The sequence below is a fragment of the Pteropus medius genome, unplaced genomic scaffold (genome assembly GCF_902729225.1).
Source record: "Pteropus medius unplaced genomic scaffold, Ma_sr-lr_union100, whole genome shotgun sequence".
NCBI lineage: Eukaryota > Metazoa > Chordata > Mammalia > Chiroptera > Pteropodidae > Pteropus > Pteropus medius.
Window position 1 is genome coordinate 16,382,149 of NW_024351729.1, and position 9,882 is coordinate 16,392,030.

Consider the following 9,882-nt stretch of genomic DNA (forward strand, 5'->3'; position numbering starts at 1 on the left):
AAGGAAAGAAGGAAAGAAGGAAAGAAGGAAGGGAGGAAGGGAGGAAGGAAGGAAGGAAGGAAGGGAAGAAGGAAGGAAGGAAGGAAGGAATAGAAAGAAAGAAATTTCAGTTTATAAATTTGTACATAGCCTTGCTTCAGTGGGAGAGCGGTTCAACTGTTACAACATTCTGCATTACATCCTCAGCATATATGCTCAGCATATAACATTGCTCTGCTGCTCAGATTATGGGGGTATAGTGTTTTTACAGATTTAACCTCTGACCCATAAACTGTCCCAGTACAGATTATAATTGTGCATAATCCCTCTTTTTCTCTCCTGCATGGTCATGGTGGCTTTCTCTGTGTGGGTTTATGCGACCTTAGTAGATAATTCTCAGTATTGGTTGTATGAAATAATTTTTTATCTAATACATGCAACTAACTTTAATAAATAAAGAATTGTGTCCTAAGCAATGTTACAATTGCATTTTAATTGCAAATTTGAAAAATTTTAAATGATGCATGTTAATATTTAAATTTACCCACTGCAACTTGAACTCCTATTCTGATTGTGGAGGTAAGTGTCACTGAGTTTGTAGAGAGATGATTCTAGGATACTTGTGGAAGGTAGTGGGAATATGAGGAAGGGCGTTTATTGGCCTAATTAACAAGGTATGTCAAAAGTGAGAAGAAATTGTCATTACTTTGGATTTATGATGATTATTAAGCCAGCCATTAGATTCTGTTATTTAATGTGTAAATAAACACACCTATTATTATATCATGATTTTAAAATTATTTTGATAACTTTATTTCAATGCAATGTATTTTCTTTGAATTGTTTGTATTTCATATTGTACATTTTAAAACATTATACTGAGGAAGAGTAACAAGCTTCACCAGACTGCCAAAGCAGTCATGACAAAAAAAGGTTTTTTTTCCAATGGTGAGCCATGGCTATAATTAACAAAGGCCAGATTTCTTGGAAAATTGAAAGTGGAGTTGTTCAATTTTTATACCATTGAACTATCATCTAAAATTTGGGCCACACAATATGCATACAAAATGAACATGCTGGTCTGTTAATGTAATTTTTGAAAAGTTCAGTTTATACTTTTTCTTTTATGTGTGAAATAAGAATATTGTCCTCAGAGTCTTAGTCTGGGAGTCCAGTTCTTTTTCTGCCACAGAAGTCTCCTGTCTCAGAGAAGTCCCTTAAAATTCTGTGGTTTCTGGATTTCACATCTGTAAGGTACAGAATGTTGTGGGGGCAGAGCTGGAAAATCCCCTTGAGGGCCAGGAGTCTCTGGACTGGGACACTTTATAATGTTTCCAGGGAGCCAATTTCTGGAAGCAATTAGTCAGTTTATAAACAAATTCTTTTGACTTGAAGGCTCAAGTTACGTATTGGCAGGAAATGTTTGAATAATTGACTCGAATGAGTTTAATTGGTTATAAGAGAGTGTTTTGTTTCTTTGGATGATGTAATTACTGCCTGTGTTGAGTTCCTGCAGGAATGATTTAAATGTTGGATGTATTTGAATTACGTTGGTTGTACAAGTGTGCATTTGATATCTGTGAATTTGTTTAGTTCTCCTTGATGTTCTGAGTGCCCTGTGACAATGGGCAGTTATTATCTTGCCACACTATTAAGGCACCAAGTCTTCACCGATTCCCCTATGAAAAGAGATGTGAGATCACCTGAAGGAGATCTGTCGATGCCTCTCTCCTACAAGGAATCTTCTGCTGGGGGGCCCTATGCCAGTTGGAAGACCAGGCCTCCCTCAAGCCTGTTAACCTGAGAACTAGTCACATTCCATTCTCTCAGTCCTTCCTCCGGAACTTGGCAGGAGCTTCAGTGGAGATTTAAGGGTGGTGGTAACTAAGCTGATGGCAGTGCAACTGAACCATTGGCAGCAACCAACACTATGGTATGGGGAGTTGCAGGTAACAAGCACCTGGTGGCAGGGTCAAAGCCAACAAAGTTGACTTCTACAGATTTAGGTTGAGGCCAATCTAATATACCAATCAATAAGAGGTAGGCTTCACTATCCTTCCAGAATTCTTTTTCTGTGCTATAACGTTTTACAATCATATAATAGCAGCATTTGATGACTAAGAACCTTTAGCCATAGTTATATAGTGTAATGACCCACAGCTTTATGCTTTTTATATGTAGAGAAGTGGAAGTTCCAAAAGGTTAATCCTCTAGCAAGTCACTATAAAAGTTAGAAATAGGATAGCTAGCATGAATGGGTAGTGAACAATTTCTTTCCTTTTTTAAGAAACGCAAGTGAAAGCATTTCATATCACTGAAGGTTGACCAACATGCAGAAAATAACTTTTAGTTTGTTATTTGGAATGAAGCATAGAGGATATCTGCCTCGTTTACCTCACCATGAAGCCCAGAGGACCACTGGTAGCAAATAATCTAGTAGAGGTTATTTTGTTTCTTGCCTACCTTACCGATATAAATTTTAAGATTATATACTTGGGATATGTAGTAAGAGTACACAAAAATCTAATTATCAGTTATTGCAACGAGAGGAGAAGTTTCTTTATTTCACGGATTCTTAAACATTTTTTTTTTGTCATGAGTACTTTGGCAGTCTGGTGAAGCTTGTTACTTACTCTTCCTCAGTATGTTTTTAAATGTACAATATAAAATACAATTCAAAGAAAATACATTGCATTGAAATATAGTTATCAAAATAATTTAAAAATCATGATATAATATTATGTGTGTTTCTTATTTATACATTAGATCACAGAATCTAATAGCTGACTTAATAATCATCATAAGTCCAAACTAATAACAATATACAATATTTTAATATAACTGCAAGAATTGCAATGAGAAATCAAAATATGGGTAAATTCTATCTGTGACAAAGTTACAGGAACTACTGTTACGGCTGTGGTTTGGTATCTACATTCCTATTTGAATGAAAGACTCAATTTCAGTTAAATGATTGTGAAGATAAATTATGTAATTTTATTTTTTCAAGTTTAAGGACCCTTTGAATTCTACCCCTGGACCTTTCTCTGTGGATTCAAGATGGGGGACTCGTTCTTTGCTCGGTTTTCAAGTTATCTTTCATCATTTGCATCTCTGAGGTGGTGTTCCAATAGTGGTTTCAAATAGGGGGCAGACTGAGAATCGAGCGGAGTCGGCAGATGATGGCATTCAGATCACAGGCTGGGTGAATCCTAGATCAAAGTATAAAGTAATAATTTTTTTTCTGTCCCATTCACTATCCTTTCTGCATAATCTTTGTCCAACTCAGGTGCTCTGTGCTTCTGAGCTATATGAACAATTCAATGAAATGTAATCATTAGTGACAGTGCTTTAGCTTTTACATGGCCTTATTAAGTGTGTATATTTACAAATAGTCTACAAGGAAATGGCACTATTTAATCCAAAGAACTCCAGTGCCAATGATGGATTTCTGGGTTCTTTGGTACCTGGGTAGATGGATAAAGGGATATTTTTGTCCATTACTTGTAACTTTCAGTTACCTTTGTGTTTGACTGTTTCTCTTGCCTACTCATAAGCCTCTTGTAGGGGTTTTATTTGGCACACAGGGGAAGTAGTTCTTTTTCAGTTTGCTCGTAGTTCTGCTTATCCTGGCAGTAACATTTGCTTAGGGGCAGGAAAATTCTCCTTCAAGATGAACATCTCATTTGCAGCTCTGTCATTTGAGGTGGTAGTCATTTGTATTTTTTAGAGGAATGATTTCATTCATATGAGTGAACAGATGGGTTAATAAAGCTGTCTGAAGTTGTAACCTGCTTCACAAGCTATTTCAGGGACATCCATCATGGTGTCATGATGCTGAATGCTCTACTACCAATAGATTATAAGCACCTTGAAAACCAGGGTTAAACCTCATCCAAACCAGGTCCTTATCAACACAGAATAGAGAAGTATGCTTTACTTCTAGGCTTTAAGAGGTAAAAGTGTTACCATGTATGTTGCTTTCATGTAACATAGAGAAAATATTTAACTATGATGATGAATTAATTTCATAAAAAATAACTAAGATCATTTCTGTGCTATTTTATTCTAAATGTGTTTGCTTATTTCCTAATTTCTCTAACTGTAAAATGGCTTTGGTATCTTGAAAGAAACGACATAAATCTAAACACTCTAAGAATTGACACTCTTCGTGTTTTAGGTAAAAGGATGCTTTTAAAATTTGTTGTTTTAATTATGTTCCCCAGCTTTCTTACTTTTTGTAGTGAGCTTGGTTTTGTTTTATGCTTCATTGCAGTATATACACTGAGATTTGTTTTGAAGCCACACAGGAAGGGAAGATAAGAAGACAAGGAGGAGAGGCTGTCGTTTTGCTGGACGTCTACTAGGCTCAACTGTCAGAGTGTATACAGCATGCACCACTGATGCTTGATAGTTTAAGGCAATGGCTTTGAGACCTAGCTGTGCGTTAGAATAACTTAGGGAGCTTTTAAAACATACCATTTATATCAGAACTTCTGCTGTTGGGGCTTTGTCTTTGGTATGTATAAAAAAAGCATTCTAGGTGATTCTAATATGCAGCCAGTGTTGAGAATTATTAGTAAAATGAATGTGAATGATCCATGAACTCAAATGGGTAAGAATCAGAACTCGATTTTTTTTTTATTCCTAACTTCAATTTTGCTATTAACCTCATTTTTTCTTATGGTTTACTGAATTCCGTAGTGTGATGTTCTTACATAGTGCAAAATTTGGGGGAATCAGAGGAGACTCTTTATTTGTAGATCATCTATCCATTGAGGTTGCCATTGGCACTTTGGGTCTCATGTTGTGGGATGCTTGGAGCATTGGCATCTTTCTTAGTGATGTGGCACTAAGGCTAGGACTAAGGGGGTGCCACCAAACTTAGTATTACATAAATCATATTTTAATGCAAAATTCAAAAATCTAAATTAATATAAACAAATTCATGATCAATAATATATCAAAATTTTAAAGAAAGACAGGATTTGTACAGCCTCTATCGCCAGCCCCTTTCCTTGTTGAAAATACAGCCTCTCTAGCAACACTGAATTTTCTTCCTGCCTGTCTCTCTACTTGAGGAAAATTTGATTTAATCTAAGAAAAAATTCTTTTGCTTTCATGTTTGTATATTTGGCTTGATCTCTTAAGGAGTATTTTCTCTTATCCCTGTCCTCAAAATGGGCTTAGACTTTTGGAAGCAAAATATATGAAGAAAAGCATTTAGCAGTCAGCTTTCTTTAAAAAAAAAAAAAAAATTTGCTATGCCTCTTTTCCCTGTCACTGAGTACAGAATTTACTACTTGAGGTATGTGTGAGTGTGCATGCATGTAATATGTGTGTGTGTGTGCACATGTGTGTATATGGGGGAAATAGGAAACCATATGTTTCTTCCTTCCTTTCTTCTTTCTTTGTTCTTCTAAATAAAGGCAAATTGGTGGGGGACACAAAACATTTTTATTATTTCTCAAAAATTCTGGTTCTTGTTGTCATCAAAGTGCCCTCTCCCCTATACCAAGTATTTCTTGGAGTATGTTTTACGTAGGTACCTCGTCAGAAAGTTCAACCCAGCAGGGCACTGCCAACGCATCAGAAGTGTCTGTGGCATCTGCTGCCCTCTCAGGTGCTGTGATTTGCATGAGAGAATACTCAACTTTCAAACTCTACATTTTGCTTTTGAGGAATTTTATTTTTAAGTGTATGTCTCTGTGTCCAGAGCCCCATGTGGAAACACGTCCTCCATCTTTCTCTCAGAAGGACTTCATGGTCTAGAAAGAGTCACTATCTTGTTATTAATATTGCTTGCTTCTGTTACCTGGGTGTTCTTAAATAAAAATTTCCTTCTCCTTTGACCACAAATAAGAGCCACACAGGAATTCACTCTGGCAAATTGAATTCTCTCAAGATGCCCCTGTATGAGAATGTCTGAGTACTGGCAGTTCATCTATCTTGGCTTTAAGCTCGACGCTCTTGTTCTCTCATATTCAATATTTGATTTCTCAGAAAACTTTGTCAGCTCTAACTGAGGATATATCCAGAGTTTTTCCAGTTTTCACCAATTCTGCTGTCATCCTTGGTCCTAGTCAGCATGATCTTCCTCTGAATAACTGCAGTAGTTTCCTAACTGGCTGAGGGCAGGTACTGCTAATGCTCATCTATATGCATATTCTTTCTTCTTATTCAGCACACCACTTGTCTACATTTCCCAGACCTGTCGCATGTAGGTGGCGCTGTATGACTGGTTCTCACCATTGAAATGAGAGGGGATGATGCCTGTCTCCTCAAATGGAGGAGTGTGTGTTCCTTTCACACTCTCTTTCCACATCATGCAGCTGAATGGGGAGAAGAACCTGGAGCACCTGGGGGAGAGCAAGGGCGCGAGAAGTCCTGGTGCTCCGAATTACTCCATGGATCAGAATCATCACATCGACCTGCATGGGGCTTCGTGTGAGTAAGAAATAAAATTATTGCACAGATAGCTGCATGGCTTGGTGCCTCATCTTCTCAGCAACATCCTTCCTGGCCACGCTGCTTAATAGTTAACTCCTAGTCTTCTTCAGTGCTCCATTTTTTTTTCATAGTATTTATCACCAGATAAAATGTGTTATTGATTTACTTTATTTTCTGTCAAAAAAATTAAATCTCCTACTCTTAATTCTGAATATGTGGACCGTTTTTTATCAAATAGAGAATGAAAATCTTGTAACTGTTCATATCTCTCCCCCCTTTTTATTAGCTCTAATGAACTCAGGAGAATTTGTGTAATATCTAACTAAGGAACTGTGTACTAACTCCTCCTGATTGTCTTATTATTCAGTCTTCATTACCTTTCATTCTGATTTATTTAAAAATTAAATTTAAACATTACTGGCTTATATTTATTTTTTGTTCCACATCTCTTTTGAAGTGAGGCAAGTTAAAAGAATTTATCTTTTTACTTCCTAATACCAGCAAAATTTGTGCACATAGACATCATTAAAAAGAAATTTAATAAATGTAATAAAAATGTTTTTTAAAAAACCTACATTCTATTTATTTTTTGAGGTTTACATTTTATTATTATAAAAAAAAGCATCTTTTCAAATGAATACCATTTCCATTTGTTTCAACATTTGTCGATTTAGCTTGAAAATATTTGAGGCATATTTTAGGGTGGGGGTGGGAATTAAAGAGCAAAGCAAATCCACTCTAAAAGGAAATTATAGTTCTAGTCTGGATGATGCTGCTTGCTTTCCATTTGCCCTGACCCTAGGCAGTCTTGTGATTTTCTCCTTGTCTAAAAAGACCTCACAACTTTGTTGAGGGCCTAGGTTCCCATCTTTGCTCCTCCAGCAACTGAATGACAAAGGTAACTCATTCTTCCAGTCCACACTTTAAAACAAGGAGGAGTTGGATTAGCTCAGTGGTTCTCAAGGCCAAAGTCAGCTTAAGTGACCTGAGGCAGAGCTTTAAAAAAATATCAATCCCTGGGCCCTAATCCTAGAAATTCTTATTCATTATATCTGACCAAAATAAATTGTTTTATTTTTAAAAATTACTTTTTTATTGCAATAAATATTTGGGCGTGAAACCCAAGTACTAATATATTTTTAAAAAGCTCTCCATATGATTCCCTTGTGCAGCCAGAATTGAGACCATTGTCTGCCTAAGATCTCTCCGAGCGTTGACATCCTGCGATTGGGAGGATAATTTATGTCTAACTGTATAGAAAATAAAATCAGAAGCTCTAGGTTGATAGCCTCTTGGCGGTTATGTTACATGCTGCCACTAGATGGCGGAGGCAATTTTTAGATGGAGGAGATTCTGGTACTTTGGGATTTTTGCTTTCCCTGAACAATATCCTTGAGACACCTAACTTAGGGAGCTTTGTGGGGACATGACACTTTAGTTCCTTTCCTTGAGCTAGAGGCGCAGAAGGTGCAGCTGTTTTGCTTGACAAGTTGATAGAGAGAGACTCATTAAATAAACGTGCTATAGTCGGAAGGGAGAAAATGAACGCCTGCATAAATATTAGCTTGCGTTTTTCTTATTATTTCTAGCAGGTGTGTGCTTCTTACCCTTCTCATATTTTTCCTTCTTCTCTGTCAGTGGCCTCTCTTTTCCTTTCTTGCTCCCCTTTTCTTGGTTTCTGCCTCTAATCACTATGTATAATCTGGTTATAATAACTAATAATGGATTAAATTTTATTTTGCTACCTTTGTGGTTGATAAAAATTTTAGGAACCTAAAAGTTACTCAGACACAGCATTCTTAGAAAAGTGAACATATTCAGGTTACAATGGGAAAATTCTTATTCAGGGGACTTTGAATAAGCAACAGCTGTGGCAGCATCAGCCAAATCCAGGAAGAAAAAAAGAATTTTATGCCCTATCAGAGAAAAACAGTCAAAATCCTCTTCTTTTTTTACAGCGCAATTCGGGTGATGGCCAAAGCATTGGGTGTACATATAAGTAAGGATTTTTCACAATAATCGGTTGTGCTTCTCTGCTGCTTTTCATTGGAAGATGTCAAAACGTACTTGCTGCTTTATTCTGTATAGCTTCCTCTTTCCCCTAGGCTTTCAAAATGGAAGATGTGTTGTGATTTTATTTTTCAAAGAGATTGCATTTCTTCCCTGGCTTTGTTCTAGCCCAGCTGCTTGTCATTCAGGGAGATGCTATGGTGCCAGGATATACCACTGTGCTTTCTTCTTCTCTGAGTGACATATACTGATGGGTCACTGCCTGGAACAGTGGAGCAAAGCATGGTGTGTGCCCATCCATGAAGATCCCTTGTTGTTTACTCTTCTCTGGTTTCCATCTGGCAGCATTAGATACCAATCTTCATTTAAAGAAAAACAAAACAACTAACTCCACAAAAAAAAACAATGCAAAAACAAAAATACAAAAAGTTTTTTCTTTAAATTAATAGTTAATGTTATTAATATATATCATTTAATATGTCATTTGAACCTCAGATCAACCTCATGACCTCAGTTCTATCATTATTCCAATTTTACAGATGAGGAAGGTAAGTAAAAGCAGGGTTAAGTAAGTTGCCCAGTGCCACACAGCTGATAAGCAGCTGAATGAAGCTCCGAGCCCAGGCAATCTGACACCAGAGACCATGCTCTCTTAACCTTACATCCAAGATCTAAAGGATAGGTTCTCCAGTTGGATAGTCATTATGAAAGGGTGTATTCCTTGTTAATGTGGCTATATTTCCTTTGGTATAAGATTGAATAGAAGCTCAAAATCTTGTTTTTCCCCATACTGGAGGACCTAAGAACATTCTTATATGACCACTTCCTACTGGTGAGGCAATCAAGAGGAGGGAAACTTCCTTCTTAACTGATTGCCATTGTGCAGCGTGTCTACGGAACCTAAATAAGTTTAGGAAACAAGCAATTGGGAGGAAAATCCTTGTTTGTTTCTTGCTGACTCGCTTCTGAGTCACCTGAGGGGCAGAAGATTGGCTTCTTCAACAGATGGCATCTGGAAGTTTTTTCCCACTAAGCCATATATTACCTTCTCTAGGTCATTAGAAATCTAGAAAAAAAAACATAATCACTCACCTTAGAAGAGTGCTTTCTTAGTGTAATTCATGTAATTTGGGGCATGAAGAGAGCAGGCAGTAGTATTCTGAATGAGTTACTTCCAGGGGCATATAATAGTATTGTGAATGGGACTCTAGGCGGAAGAAATTCATTTAATCATTAGGGCTTTGAAATCTGTTCAATTGACATATCATGAAGTAACTTTAGCCATTTAAAAGAGAAAAAGAACACAGCCCTTGCACTTGAAGAATGATAACCTCAGTGGGAGAATCCAGGAGTCAGCATCACTGGGCAGACATCCAGGGGAGTTGACAAAGGGAGACTTAGTATTCAGTCTTTCACGAGTCCATGAGCAAAGCTCGAGACTTA